Consider the following 16,600-nt stretch of genomic DNA (forward strand, 5'->3'; position numbering starts at 1 on the left):
TTTAAAAAGTTTAATTTGATCCCAAAAATCTCTGGTGAAAGGAAAAAGAAAGACCATTACAAAAGTCATAACAAAGACGAGTCACATTATCTAACTAGGAGTATAACTGATTTTGTGATTCCTCTAGAGGTTCCCGACCTTAATTCAATGATGGACTTTGACAATAATTTTTTTTTAGATTTTTTTACCAATGTACCCGTCTTCTAGACCTTTAGTCCAACTTTCTTGGTGTATGTATTTTATGTTTCATATACAAGGAAAAGGAAATACTTGTACATTCATTCAACAAAAACTAAATGAGATAATATTCGTTTACTTTTTTTTTTCACGTATGTTATATTTAATGGGTTTTGACAAAAAGGGAATTGAGATTCATAGTGTTGCGCAACGTCAACAAGGTAGAGTTTGTTCTTTGGTTTCAGAGGCAAAAGGAACCTCTTGGAGGTCTTAGGTTTGTACAACACCAAGAAGGTGAATAATTTGTTCATAGATTCCAAAACATTCTTAATTTTTCTTAATCTTATTTGTTTCAGTCTATTTTTTAAAATTTTATAATATGACTTATTTATAACTTTTTCATTTTCAAATACTACTTCTAAATTTTAAATAGATTTTGAGTTAAATCTATATATACTGTATCATATGGAAGATATTTTCAGAGGGTCCATCTGAATATTCTTCAACTAATGTAACGACTTACCTCGTTGTTACACTATCACTAACTAAAACGCATAATTTCAATTTTTAAATGAAATCTCCATTAATTTGATTTTGAAAATGAGAGTAAATTTTTTGTGATATACAATCACCAAACAGCACACAAAACACTTAATATACACATATATATGTATATCTTAAACCATTATACACCATTCACATGACAGAAAATAATTTAGTTTTTACATGTATCTAAATCTGAGATTTACATGCCCAGATAAAAAAAATCACGGGACCATTATGGAGGACTTGATAAAAAAAAGCATAACTCTCTCCCAAAATAATCTCAACGTCATCATATTGGCTTGACGACTCCCACAAAAAGAATCTCCTTCCTCGTCATTTACTGTTGTTCATCTACTCCCACGAATGAAGGTTTATGATCATCACAAGTACCAATCACATGATACAAAATTGCAACGATAAGCTTACTATAAAAGAAACCAACAATTATCAAATTATCATAATTAGCAAGAGAAACAATAACAAGTACCACGATCATACTCAATTATCCATCAATTCAACATACACTTAACAACTATTGATCAACTTTTCCATAATTCCAATCAATTATATTCAGTATGATGCATGCTCCTGACCTCAACTCTCAAATGCAATGTGGTACCACTAGTTAGGAAATAGCTTTAGTGTGTCCACATGACACACACTCAGGAAAACTAGGCAGCAAGTGTCAAGGTCACCTTGTCTTGCACAGGTAACTCCCCTCTCATGGTGATTAGCCTGAGTCACAAGGGAGTTCCAAATCAAGTGACATGCCCCCAAATACAAATATTTTCCCTCATAAAAAACTACAAGTACTTACTGACAAAGCTTATACTATTTTCAAGCAATATGAAGTATGCCACATGGGCACCATCAATGCACTGATCGTGGATAATTAAAGATTCTAAGTTATCCCTTCACACTAGAGATGCTTAAAACTCATTAACCACTCACTACTATAAAATGACAATTCAACGACAGTCCTTAGTAGCAATCCACGATGGTTTTTTATCGTTGTCGTAGATAGTGTCATCGTATGTCAAATGACATTCAACTACGATTCTTGAACCATCTTAGTATCCTATTCTTCTAAGATGGTTCTATCCTTCAAATTGTCTTAGATTTACTCCCATGCGAAGATAGTAATGTCGTCGAAACCATCTTAGAATGGGCATTATTCTAAGACGGTTATGATGTCACAACCATATTCGAATTTGAGAGATTCTAAGACAGTTTGAGTGATGCAACTATCTTAGAATTTGGCTTATTCTACGATAATTTTGCCTTTAAAACCGTCTTAAAACTAGGCTCTTCTAAGATGGTTTTGACTATATAACCGTCTTAAAAGATCACCTCTTCAAAGATGGTTTTTGGGCACAATCAATGTTATTGCTATTTCTTTTTTAGGTTTCAATGATATATCTCTTGTTGTGTCTCGTACATAATGATTATGAGATTAAAAACTAGGTAAGCATAACATCTCCACGAAACACAAATATAAATTTTAATGACTAGCCTGTTATGTATCAACAAAAGGAACACAAATAAAGCTAATATATGATGAACTCTAATGAAATAGAAAATACATATGTTGTTACTCAAATGTCAAATGCTACTCAACCATTAGACTTAAAATACTAGGTAATAAAAACTAGAGAGTATACTCATTTAGGTTTTTTATACCTTAAGTCAAATTTGAGTCTGCAGGCCATATATAATCCATGTCAAAGTCTCAAAATTTGATTCCATCTCATCTGGGAGATTCTGACCTTGCATCTATATCCTTATCCTTGGTCTCTTGTGGCTTGTATAGTCCATTTTATTTAAGATTAAAGTTGCATGCCTTTGATAGAAAAATGACATTCTCATTGCCGTTATTGCAAATTAATTATGTTTTCATCCTGTGTGCATCAATGTGTCAATCAAGATCCTGATAGCTGAAAAAATTTGCTAAAGTGAGAATTGGCAAAGGAAGTCTCGTGGAATGGTTGTAATTTCACAGGCAGGTTGATTACTGCTATCAACAGTGCTTTAGAATGAGAATCCTATTGAATCTCTTTCAAGGTTGACCCTTGCACATAGCTGTGGTTTAAACATTAAATTTGTCAATTATTGCACTTTCAATATATAGCCAGCATCAACTACCAACCAATAAGGGGGTGTAATCCAATTATGTACCTGAGATGTCGTTAATGCCAAATGAAAGTTTTTCATTTGCCATGATTACAAAGCTCTTATACTAGCATCATCAATTTCCCTTGACAAACAAATACAGATAACTAACAATTTTTAGTAAAAGGAAAATAAATTTCAATGTCTTCCGAAAAAAGAAACATTGGTAAAGGTCATAATTGAATTTGTGGCTAGTTACTTTCGAAAGTCGAATATAGATATGATGCAATCCTACGAAGGAGGGGACCCATCACCAAAGCCATGGCTAGGAGACTCCAGGAAGATTGGGCCAGGGATGCAGGAGAAGACCTTAGGATTCTCATGAGCCTTAGGGTAGATTTTGGGCCCATGAGCTAAGTATGAGCCCACTTATCTTTGTACATATTAGATTAGGGTTTCATTATTTTTTAGGCCTTGTATTTAGGGCTTCATAGTGTAGGGAGGGTACCCCACAAGTTTAGGGTACCTTAGTAATGTAGGATTTTTCAGCCCTTGTATTTTAGGACACCTAGACTAGTTTTTGTATTAGGGGTAGTTTTGTAATTTCACATGCATTAAGTGCACTATTTGATGTGTGTTGGGAGAGAAATTTAATTGAATTGGAAGAAGCCCAATCCAATTAAATTTCGGACTAGCCAAAGGGGGAGGTGGGCATTTGCTTGCTAAACTTTATTACCACATCATTAGTCACACTTTGTGCATGTCTTTCATGATTTACATACCTCATGACACCTAAGCACACTTAGTGGAGAATGATTTAATCTTGGATTAGTGGGTTGAACCATAACTGAAATTCACTAATCATAATTAGTGAAATTTTGACTCCAAATTTGGCTTCAGTAATTCAAATTCAAATTCAAGTGAAATTTGAATAGAAATTCAAATTTCCCTCCAATTTTGTGTGACACTTAAGCTATAAATAGAGGCCTTGTGTGTGCATTTTGAAACTTTGATCATTTGAGAAATTAGGCCTCAAAGTTCAGACCTCATTCTCCCTCTTCCCTCTCTCAAAATTTCGTTCCCCTCTAACGAGTTGCGCAATCGAGTTTGTGGCGTTGGCGATGTGAGAGTGCGCGGTTCGCAGAGGACAGGTAGGGTGTTTGGAAATGGAAGGAAGAGGGATTTTGATGGAAGAGGAAACGATGCGAACGTCGCCGTTTCGAAGCATTGTGTTCTCCGTGTTTCATTTCATTGAGCAATTTGAATCGAGAGTGAGTGAGTGCAGTTCTTGCCTAGCCACAGCTAAAGCTTCCTCCAACATTGAGCACTGAAACCTCCGAAGATGTAAATCTTTGTTCTTTGAGGCTTTTTGATTAAAAAAGGATGGGCCTAAGGTGGTATGAACTGGCTGAAAATTACTAGAGTATTTCTTTTCATTTTCTCTCTTACAATCTTTTCTATAGTACCATTTTATGAGCTAGTCTATTTGTCGTGCTGATGCTCAAGTTTTAATAATGGTGTTGAGATTTCAGATTTTGAAGAGAATTGGTTATATGTTGTTTGCTTGTTCTTTATGCAAAGTGCTGCAGGTGAAATTGATTTCATTTATGTAATATCTGGAAATAACTTTTTAAGGCAAGTTTACGTAATTAAAAGTAAATTAATTGAAATAAAATTTGTAATAAATGGTAAAGGGAAAAATTATATTTATATGGAACTGATAAATTCGTTGATTATCCTTTGATTCCTATTGAGGTAAAACAGAAGTTGATGATTTGTTGAATTTTCCTTCTGATTATCTTTGTATTTTCACTTGTGACTTACTGTTATTACAGAGTCTGAGCTAAATTTGTGTCTATGTTTATGTCAGGAGGAAAGGCTTCAAAGAAGGGCTGCAAGTGCCTTATGATGAGACTCGACCTGATCATCAAGTATGCCTTTTTATTTATCAAACTTCAGTTTGCTTTTTGAAAATTCAAGCTTCATTTCTGGTCCATAGGAAGACAAACTATATCCTGTAGTTTAGGGACACTTTCAACTTTTTACTTGTTATGTTCATACCACATTTAACTCATAATATCATTAACATTCAACAGGAATCACTGAGAACTTTGAGGCATTGTTCCTTTCCTAATGTATCTCTGGAAGGCCTAATATCTGACCAATGGAAAGATATGGGATGGCAAAGACCTAATCCATCGAATGACTTTAGGTACACAAATATGTTCTTATGAGAGCTCACGTGACATTTTGGTCACTTTTCCTATGTGAAAGAATTTGCTTATTAAATGTTATGAAAACAGTGTCATTTTAGTGCTGCTAAGGTTTATGGTAGCGTAAACAATTCACTAATTTAATTTATGGGATATAATTAAACCAAATCATTTTATTTCACATAATTTTGATGATCCTTCATATATCTATTTTACTGGATAACTACTATGGATTAAATTCTGGTCATGGAGATCTATGTGTTGCTTGTTCCATAAAAACACAAGGACATGACTAGAGAGAACATCAATAAAGCACCAATTCTTTCAATATATTTATGGAGGATCCCAAATTAATATGCTGACACTACAAGAAATTTTTTATGTAGCTACAGACATTTTTAACTACGGACATAATTTAGTGTAGGTAGAACTCAAATAAACTTATACCGACATGTGTTTATCGTAAGTAAAAGTAAAATAACTTATACTTATTCTAGTTTGATGTAGGTAAAAATAAAAAAATTTATACTTACCTATGTTTAGTATAAGTAAAATCTCTAAGAACTTATACCTACACTTTTACTTATGAATATAATAAAAAATATTTTTTATTGATGTAAATATGTTTTGATTTTAATTTTAATATGTATAAATAATTATTAAGATTATTTATTTATTTTTTATTTTATAGAAAAATATAAAATTTGTAACTTAGTTATAATATTTTATTTATTTAAATAAAAAAAATTTAGGTGCAGAAACTACAGTTGATATCAGGTGTGAGAGCATTTTTGAGTGAGCAACAAGGGCTTATTATTAAGTGGAAAAAAAGAGGTGATGATAATAAAAAGAAAAGCAGGCAACAGGGGCTTCCCCACACCATCCTCTCCCAACAAGAGCCCCCTGCTTAAATTGAGCACTCCTTCTTTATCCCATTCTTTCCTCAGATTCGCGCCACCATTGGAAAAAAAAGGTTCCCAGTGTTGGGGAGCCTAGGGTTAGGGTTTCTGAGACATGTGGGATGTTCCATGCATTCGTGAGCCTTATCGCACGCGGTTGGAAGCTGTTCGAGCACAGTGATGACGCCGGTAATGCCGCCGCCGCCATCGGAAGAGAATGCAAGGATGGCCTCCTCTGGTTCCACGACATCGGAAAGTTCGCTGCCGGCGATTCCTCCATGGCCGTCGTCCAGGCCAACCAGGTCTTCGAGGACCAGAGCCAGATCGAGTCCGGCGGCTTCAGCACCTTCATCGGCATCTACGACGGCCACGGCGGCCCCGATTGCTCCTGCTATGTCTGTGATAACTTGTTCCGCAATCTCCAAGGTTAGTTACTTCGCGATTCAATCTCTTTCCTTATATATAGCGCAATTCCAATTCTCGATCGTGAGTCAGAACTGTTTTTAGTTGCAAGTGATTTTCGTATCTTCGCTTTTCGTGAATTTTGGTTTGGACTTTAATTTCACCAACTAAAAGTAGTTGCGCTTTTTAGTTTTCACAAGAATCATAAACAATTGAAAAATGCATGTTGTGTAATTCTGTTGGATCTATGTCGCAATGGACCTCTTTTTTAAATAAAAAAAAATTAATATTGTCATGTATCTGTGTGGAATACAAGTTAACAGCAAGGTGTTAATATGAAAATAGTTGTCTTTATAGTAGTTGGGTTTTTGATAGTTGAAGAAGTTGCTTCACTTTTGTGTTGGGTGGGTCATGTCTAGTATGTACACTTTTTTATTTCTCTTTTCATGTCAAATTTGTTTTTGTTGTTTGCAGAACTGTACAAGATGGTTTGCGAACCTGATGAAACTGATTTGAACATACGCATACCTGCTGTCATGCTTCCACTAGATGCAGGTACAAGGCTCGAAAAAATGTTGGCAACTACTTCATCTGGTGAGCTTCCTTGTGCATGTTTTGTGGACTTGTAGTAGTTTCTATTTGATGCAGCTAACTTAGTGATGGTCGCAATATCTTTAATGCTTATGACTTATCAGTAGATTCTAATTGCAATGTAACTACTATTTGTTTTTCCTAAAGGGGAGGGAAGCTTTCTAAAAAAAAAATCCGTTTTGCAGTGTCTGTGCAGCTGTACTCGCCACTTCGACCAGCTGTTGACGTAGCAGAAGTATTTCTTTGGATGATGGCAGTTCTTACCATATTGTGTGCATCATATTGGTCAGCTTGGACGACCGAGAAGCAGCTATTGAACAGGATAAGTTGCTAAAGGTCTATTTTTCCTATTCATTTAGTATTTACTCAAGTTGGATTTTCATTTCTTTTCTTAATATGTTGTCGATTCTACTACTTACTCTCATTTTTTTCTTTTCTTATAGGATGCTTCAGATGAACTCCCAAACACTAAATATGCTAGTGTTAGTGGAGTTGTAAATATGAATGTGAAAGCTACAGTCCTTTTTGTTGTATTTGCTTCGTGTTTCCTGTTTATGCTTTACAAACTGATGTCGTCGTGGTTCATTGATGTTTTGGTTGTTCTCTTCTGTATTGGTGGTATTGAGGTATTAACTTCCACTAAATCAGTTTAAAATTTGATATATTTGCATCTGCGAGGGGAAAAAAATCTATTTGCATATTACTCAAGTCTGTGACATTGCATGAGTACATGTTATAAAAACTCTCTGTTTCCAATACTGAATTCAAATTTTGTCTTTCCTGCTATTGCCAATTTACCATGTTATTCTCTGCCAGGTCATTGCTAACCATATTTTTTCTTGTATGTCTAGGGCTTGCAAACATGCTTGGTTGCTCTTTTGTCCAGGTATGGTGTATCTTCTTTAATGAATGTTATTAAGAATTTTTGGTCTTAGTGTCCATCTATTAAGAAGCTCAAACTGGATCCGAAGAGAGTTGACATGTTTTATGACAAAATAATAAACCTTGTTGGAATTTGGATGGCTTGCCTTTTTTATTACATGATTAGCTTGATACCTTAAGCATTAAAGCAATTGTCTTGCCTTTTCATTAATTATTTTCAAATCTTAGATTAGAAATTGATAAATGCTGTTGTATGAGCTTGATATTTTGTGCACAAAGTGTAGATAAGTGAAACTTGTGGCTGGTTTGATAGAAAAAATGAGCTGTATAGTCAGTGTTAGTCAGTAAAACAGCCAAGGCTTAGCTCCCATGCTCACCCTACGTAATACTTTTAGATGGAGCAATGCTGTTGGTGCATTTTGTTTCCATACCCTGGGATTTTGTACTTTTCTTTTATATTTCTAAGATGATTTTACCATACAAAGCCAAAGGTAATGTACACATTTTGGAGAAGTCTGACACACTGACATTTTATTCTCTGGAAGATATCATTATAAAAAAAATAATATTTTTCAGGAGACACCAGGTCTAATGGACTCGCACAGTCACATGCACCCATAAAGCTGACTAAATGACTGGGGAAAGGATTTCCTAGGTGTTACCTGCATTCTTAGTATTTAAGACTTCATTGAACTTAATTTTATCTTTCATTAATTTTTTGAGAATGTGCTATTATGTGATTAGGAGGGCGAGCCCTGGTGCAGCGGTAAAGTTGTGCCTTGGTGACTTGTTGGTCATGGGTTCGAATCCGAAAACAGTCTCTTTGCATATGCAAGGGTAAGGCTACGTACAACATCCCTCCCCCATACCTTCGCATAGCGAAGAGCCTCTGGGCAATGGGGTACGAAGTTTTTTTGAGGGCAAGCCCTGGTGCAGTGGTAAAGTTGTGCCTTTGTGACTTGTTGGTCATGGGTTCGAATCCGGAAACAGCCTCTTTGCATATGCAAGGGTAAGGCTGCGTACAATATCCCTTCCCCATACCTTCGCATAGCAAAGAGCCTCCGGACAATGGGGTACGAAAGAAAGTGCTATTATGTGATTAACTTAATTTTTGTATGTGTGAACTACATGAGATGTTGATAATCTTTTTGCATTTTGACATTTACAAACAGTATATTATATATTATATAAATGTTTCAAATGATATAGTATCAGGATGCTTTAATACCTAGTACTCTTGAAAATCATGTCACAAGGTAAAATAGTCTCCTTTCCTCACATTTGAGAGTAATTTTCAAATTTCAAAGATTGAGGATATTGTGTTCTAGAATGTTTGAGTTTCCAACCTTGCATGCTTTTATTGCCCTTTTTAATTGAAGTTGTCATTATGTTCCTCACAATGTTAACTTGTAGAAGAAACTTATTTTGTTTTCCTGTGCAGGTGGTTCAAGCATGCTGGAGAGTCATACATCAAAGTACCTTTCTTAGGAGCTATCTCATACCTGACTTTGGCTGTTTCTCCATTCTGTATAACATTTTCCATTCTCTGGGCAGTTTATCGCAACGAATCCTTTGCCTGGATTGGTCAAGATATACTTGTAAGGATAAATTTTTCTCCAGTCTTAAATGATATTCCTCTCCTTCAAACATATCATATAGGCACTCAAGGCCTAAAGGATGTTTGTCCTTTTCTTTGTTATTTTCAAAGAGGAAGAGGGTACATTTCTCATAATGTAGTTGTGCTTTATATGCATAAATTGTAAAATGTGTCCTGGCATCCATTTGCCTCTGCTACATACTAAAAGGAAATTCAACCGCCTGTCAGGAGTGTCAAGTGGGTGCTTTTGGTGAAGACTTTTTGGATCCTTATTTCTGAATGCAACTTTTTCCTAATATTTCTTTGCCCAACTGTACAAATAATAATAAACTTTGCTATTGTTAGATATATGATATGAAAATTCTGTTTAGTTTTTATACTTATCTGGATAGGCTATTAGTCACTTGTCCATTTAATCATAATTTCTTTTTCATTGATTGTTCTAACAGGGAATAGCACTGATAATCACTTGTAGATTTCGCGACCCTTCTAATGAAGTTTACTTTTGTGTGATTCCTATGAGTAAAAGGAAAAGGAAAAGTCATCACCAGACTAAGATATGATTGTCTTGGACCACCGTTTTTACTTTGCCGGCTCAGTCAAAAGACTCAAAACCTGAATAATACGAGTATATGATTGTGAACTCTGAAGAGATAATCGCATTGTATGGACTATAATTGGTAATTATCTTATCCCTCCTCACTCTCTAAAGTTGCAACAAAATTTCCTGCATGAATAGATTTACTTGTGTGTATGCAGCAATTAACCTTTCTAGCTAACGTGGCACTACACAGCAATAAATTAATATATATATATATATATGCAGCAATAAATCTTTCTAGCTAACGTGTTTGAGTTTTAGAATTAGCTTTGGATTAAGTTAATTCTATTCACAATCCAAATGAAAGTTACATTCACATTATTAGTCTTTTTACCACATTTATGCAATGCACCCCCTCTTAACATTAATATCAAATGTAGCTTCATCGTGATTTCTGCTAGCATGTAAATACCATTCTTAGCCTTTCAATTCCCAGCACATACTGTTGTTATTTCTCAAATGTAGCTTGGCATTAGAAATATGAGAGGTGTCAATGATGCTTATATGCAAAAGTTGGCTTGGGAACTATTCATTAATAGGGATAAATTATGGGTAAAGTTACCAACGTGAATTTGTGTCCTAAGGAAAATGCTCGAAACTCATATCTATGTTAGTAGTCTTTTTGTGAGATAGATACCAACGTGTTTTTACATAGGATTAGAAAACTAGGATCCTTGAAAAAAAACAGCTTTTAATATTCAGTTTTTTTAAACTTTTAGTTTCTTTTTTCTAATAATAATGTGAATATTTGTTTTTCCTATATCACCTGTTTCTTTCTATTTTAGAATAAAATTGAAGACGTCGGGTTGCCTAATTAATGTATATAATTTGTTTATAGTTTTTTTTATCCAAATAAAAATGATAATGAAAAAGTTCAAAAAAAATATTTGTTTCAAGAGTTTAACTCATTCATACATGATTTCAAATAAAAATAAATTTTTTAACTCATGGTTTGTGACATAAATTGAGTAGCAATTCTACTTTAAATTATTTGTTATCTAAACCTTTTGTTCATGAAGTTTATTTTTTTATAAAAATAAATTAAGTATTGATGATGGAGAAGTCTTTCATTGGAGCAAGTTATATATAGTTTTACTTTATGTTAGTAGTATATTAGTATATATCAATCTAAAGTGGTTCAGCTGCCTCTAAAGTTGTTTCAACTGCTTCTAAAGTGGCAAGCAGCGTGCCTATGCCTGACATTACTAAAAAGGAAATATGCCTAAAAGGAGACAAGTTTCTCAGAGGCTAAAGCATTCAAGCATGTTAAGGTTGAAGATTGAACCATATATATATATATATAGTGCTATATATTTCTTCTCTCAATAAACAATGTAGTACTATAATGGAATATGAAACTCGAAATGTAGAACAATATATAGTTCCATCATTAAGAACGATCTCGATTTGCACTCTTTAGAAGGAAAGTCTTTGACTTTGAGCATAATGTAAGTGCTTATCTATACGTTTTTTCTATCATTGAAGATTAAATTATTTTCATGTTGTAAGTTACTTTTAAAAGCTATTGAAATAAAAAGAAATTCAACAGTTTATTAAAATAAAGCTAAAAACACATTATGGACATATCATAAGCCATAAGCTTTCTCAAATACTTACATAAGTATGTATGCCATAAGATAAGTTGTAAATAAAATCTTCCAAATGCACTAATTTCAATGGTTTGCTGTTGTGTTTTCTCAGTACATTGAAGGTCCAACTTTCTGACACCACACTGGGAACTAGAAGTCCCATGAAGTCCCATCAGGCACCATAAGTGAAATGTAAACTCCAATGTGAGTTTTTCAGCTATTCCTTGACCCTTGTGTGGGATTGGGATTGAATTTCCACTCTCCTTGGACATGTTGCATGGTTTATGATTCTCTGTGTAGTTATGCTCATCACCTGACTCTGCTTCTATTTCACCACTCTTTGCAGCTTTATCACCCTTCAGCTCTGAACACCTTTGAACAGATAGTATATAGTGCCAAAGGAAAGCAAATTGTAGTTTTTCTTGACTACGATGGAACTCTCTCTCCAATTGTTGTAGATCCAGATAAGGCTTTCATGACTAGAAAGGTTTTCCTTTTGTTCCCATTTTTCTCTTATACTCATATCCATTGAATAAAGCTTGTGTTTATGATTAATCTGAGACTTTGTTTTCTCAAATTAGATGAGAGCCACACTAAAGGGTATAGCAAGACATTTTTCCACAGCAATCGTGACCGGAAGGGAGCATAGCTAGAAGATTTATTATTATTATTATATGATTTTTACCTACAGTTGAAGATGATATGTACATATTAAAGACTTTTACCTACAGTTAGGAGATGTAAGTAGAAGTTAATGACTTTTACCTACACACTATACATAGTAGGTAAAACCTATAGTGACAAACAATTAGCCGTCATTATATGCCCCCTCAAAGTTGACAGAAGAAACGTCTGTAGGACAAAGTCTATCATACATTTACCTATGGATTTTTTATTTATAGTGACAGTTTTTGTCCGTAGGTATAGGTCATTTTTCTTGTAGTGTGAGCTGATAATTTTTTTATTAGTTAACTGAATATTATATGAAAGCACTTGTTCATGAGACGTCAAGAGAGTAGATTCTTTCCTTATCTTTTAACCATGATCCCAACCTAATTGATATGGTGACTCCATAGTTTCTAATTAGTAATTGCATATTATATGAAAACGCTAGTTCATATAGACTTTAAAGAGAGTGCATTATGATTGACCTTTCCATTACCTCAAAAGTTTCTATTTCAAGGTATTGTGTCTAATATCCAGATTTCCTCAGGGGATGTGGCTTCATTTCCCTTGAAAATCTATTGTTTTTCACAAGGAAATATCCGGTATGCATTTTTGTCTTCTATTCTGCACATCTGAAAGAACTTGATGAGCCTTAAAAGTTGTAATTGGCAGGTGGTATGATACATGCAGGAGCCATGCTCATGTGGGATCTGCATATATATGTGATGGTTGGTACTTGGTGATATAGATACTGCATTGGACTATGAAGAAGGTAACTTTCTTCACATTATTAACTGATTGGAATATTTGTTATTTTGGCTTTGTTGTTCTTGTCGTTATATTATTGCTGCCATAAATTCATTGTATCTACAAGTTGCATAGCAAGCAATGATTATTTTCTGCTGCTGTTACTTGATGAGAACTCTCACATTTGATCTGACCAAATACCAGTAATCCTAAATGCACATATAAGTAGTTGCATTCGTCCTTTTGGTTATAGCCTTATAGGTGACCGAACTTATGATGGTTATCCCATTTTCATTCGTGGTCACTGCCCTAATTAAATTTATGTGGTCACTGGTCTCATTTTTAAAATTATATTCTAGTAAGTAGTGTGCTATGCATAGTCATAGACTCATAGTCATAGTGGATGCTTTCTTCCGTTAATTAAAAGATGTATGGAACATATTTGTAAATTGAACCCCTCCCCCGTGGTCACGCATTACTCACTAATCCTATGAATATGGGTCCACACTCAGATCAAGTGTTTTTCTGGGTGGTTGTTAGTTTAGGAGTAAGTGAGCTGAGCGGGTATAGACTATAGAAAACGATTTTGGCAAAGTAATAAATAATAACACATAATGGTCTTAGATCACAGCTATTTGTAAGGATGGTTACCAACTCTCTTGGCATAAAATGAAAGGATCATTGAATGTCTCTTGCTCTAATCAGGGTCCACATTATTAGAGGTTACCTTACAAATCCTTCCCCTAGAACATGCTGGAGTGACTTTATCACGTAAACTAACAAGTCTATTAATGTAGGATGTTAACCTTTATTGATAACCAGTTTCTTGATTTAAATTGAAGACCATAGAGTGATGAAGATTGAATCGGGAATAACACTTTTAAGAATGTAGCTCATAACTGTAACAATATAGCTCTGTCACGGGCTCTAGCTCAAGCTAAGTGTGTGCCCCACCATATATAGAAAGGAGTTTTTTATATTAAAAGGACAAATTTTAAATACAGGTCTTTACATGTTATTTGTCCTGGTCTCTAATTAGAATTAAAATTTTATCCAGGTAATTTACCTAATAAAATTTTATAATAAAGAATTATATAAATTATCAGAATTAAACCTAGATTAATTGTGCATATATATCCTGATTTTTTCAATGTTAGTATGTTGATAATTTTTTTCTTTTTGTTCAGGGAAGGGATATTCTTCAAATAAACCATCCCGTCGGCCCTTTTGGCACAAAGGTTAGTGTTATCACTTTTTGTGTTTTGTTCTCTTGCTCTGTTTTGTCTCTTGGTCACATTTTGGGGCCCTTATTTATAATATCATTGATTTTCCTTTTTTTTTAAAAAAAAATAAGTTCACTAATCTAGTTTTGCAGTTTAATATGAGTCCATTTCAATCTCAAATTTATCTGTCTAATGGTTTAAAAAATGGTTCAAATATGTCCTGAAAATTTCAGCAAGCTTTATCCTTTGACATTAGCTTATTGTGCCTTCTGAAACACACAACAACCTTTATTGTGAAATTGTAAAACTCTCATCCCCTTGATTTTGTAAAACACGCCAAGTCCTTCTATAGTTGCATTATTGTTTGAGAAATCTAAGAAACACATTATTTTTTGCATATTTTTTTATTGGTCAAAATTTATTAAAAATAATGAAATTGATTAAATGTGATAGTTATAATTCAAAATATAAGATAGTTATTTAATTTTTGTTGGTCATTATTTAATCTCATTTTTAGTTGAGATAAATTAGACAAACACTTTTAGAATAGATAACCAGGTGAATTTAATAATCCAAGGCTGACTAAAACGGCCTTCCAGTCTCACGCAGTTGATGCATGTAAAATATAATAATTAGCATATGTTTTCATGATACCTCACAGCGAAGTCCATTTCTTGAACGCAAGATGGTTATTGGCTTCATTTGCTGATCTTTTATCTCTTTTAGTTTTTCTCCGCAATTGAGACGTCGAAATGTGATCTTTACATTCCCGTTAGCAAGCTGAAGCAAACATGCGCGAGGAGATTCAATATGAGACAATGAAAATGGGGAAGGAGAGAGACATTGAATAAACCCCCGAATTAGTATTTGCAATTGAGATTATATGCGTCCAGCATTTTAGTTTTCTAGGTTTCAAAAGTCTCCAATTAGCTGTTAATTTTTAAAACGACATTTACTTTAAAAATTACAGTAAAAAATAAAGTTAAAAAAATACAAAATGAAATACCTTTTTATGAAGTCAGAGACTAATGAAAAGTTTTTAAAATCTCACGAATTAAATATCCAATCCATATAATGTCGAGGATTAATTTATGAGTTACATGGATGTATATGAGTTAACCTAGAATACAAACTACAGAAAAATGAGTTAAACTTAAGTAGATATAGCTTAATTTGTTTGGTGAACCAAGTCAAGTATGTCATATATAATTACTATGTTTTATTCTTAGATGGATGATATACTAGCTTAACTTGATATTTTTTTTTTGGTGCTCAAGGCTAACCCATTTGCTTATGCTCCTTAAAAGCCATATAATTGCAAAAAAAACCCAAGGCTTTACCTCCTCCTTATCACAAACCATATTATAGTGGAGAATTGAAGCAAAAGGTGTGATGGTGCATGCTTACCACTGTTATTGTCTTCAACCTCCACACAAGGTACAACCATATTATATCACTTACTACTGCGCTTAATATTGATTTCATATATACCATTTTATTTATTATTATTCATAACACATAATGCAGAGTGTTTGTAATGGGCCTTATTTGTGCACAAAACACGTAAGATGTCACAGATGTGGATCCAATGTCCCTGGAAATGGACTAAGTGTGAGGTATGAATTCTGAATAATTTAGCTTTGGTTTGATGTCTGGTGTTGGTGTGCCTAGTGTTGATGCCCATAGGAATGTTGCAAGAGGAATGCTTAGTTAGTTTTATGGTCAAAACATATACCCCTGGTAGAAACCAAGCAAAAATGTTTCGCTGGATTTGTATCAATTATTACCTTTATTTTATATGTTATAGTTGTATATCATCAACATTTGCCATGAAATTGCAATATGCTCAATGAGTTTCGAAAATGATAATTATAGCTTTGCGTTTATTTTTAATTCATAAATATTAAATACTTTATTTTCTCCATCTTTACTTAACTAAATGCTTGTAGAATGGCATGTAATTTGTACATACCATCTTTACTTTTGATCTTCGGATAGCATGATCATTTAAAATTTCTTTATTTAAAATTGCTTTCTAAGACGGTTATTAGTAATAATCGTCTTAGAAAGTCAATGTTTTAAGACGGTTATTAAAAAACCGTTTTAAAAAGTTTGTAATGAAACACTTTTTAAGATGGTTATTTAGTGATAATCGTCTTAAAAAATATATTTTCTAAGACGGTTATTACTGATAACCGTCTTAGAAAATTATAAATATATCATTTTCTAAGACGGTTAATAACCGTCTTAGAAACTCGTGTCTGTCATTATTTTTAAGATGGTTGTTTCTTAATAACCCCGTCTTAGAAAATTTATATTTTTTACGACGATTCTTACTACAACCGTCATAAAAAATGT

At 33.7% G+C, this 16,600-nt stretch overlaps 1 pseudogene; it reads left to right on the plus strand.

The window, feature by feature from the left end:
* Positions 1–5,761: 5,761 nt before the first annotated feature.
* LOC100793547 (signal peptide peptidase-like 2) lies at positions 5,762–16,105 on the plus strand (annotated as a pseudogene).
* Positions 16,106–16,600: the final 495 nt, after the last annotated feature.

The sequence above is a fragment of the Glycine max genome, chromosome 20 (assembly GCF_000004515.6).
Source record: "Glycine max cultivar Williams 82 chromosome 20, Glycine_max_v4.0, whole genome shotgun sequence".
Classification (NCBI taxonomy): Eukaryota; Viridiplantae; Streptophyta; class Magnoliopsida; order Fabales; family Fabaceae; genus Glycine; species Glycine max.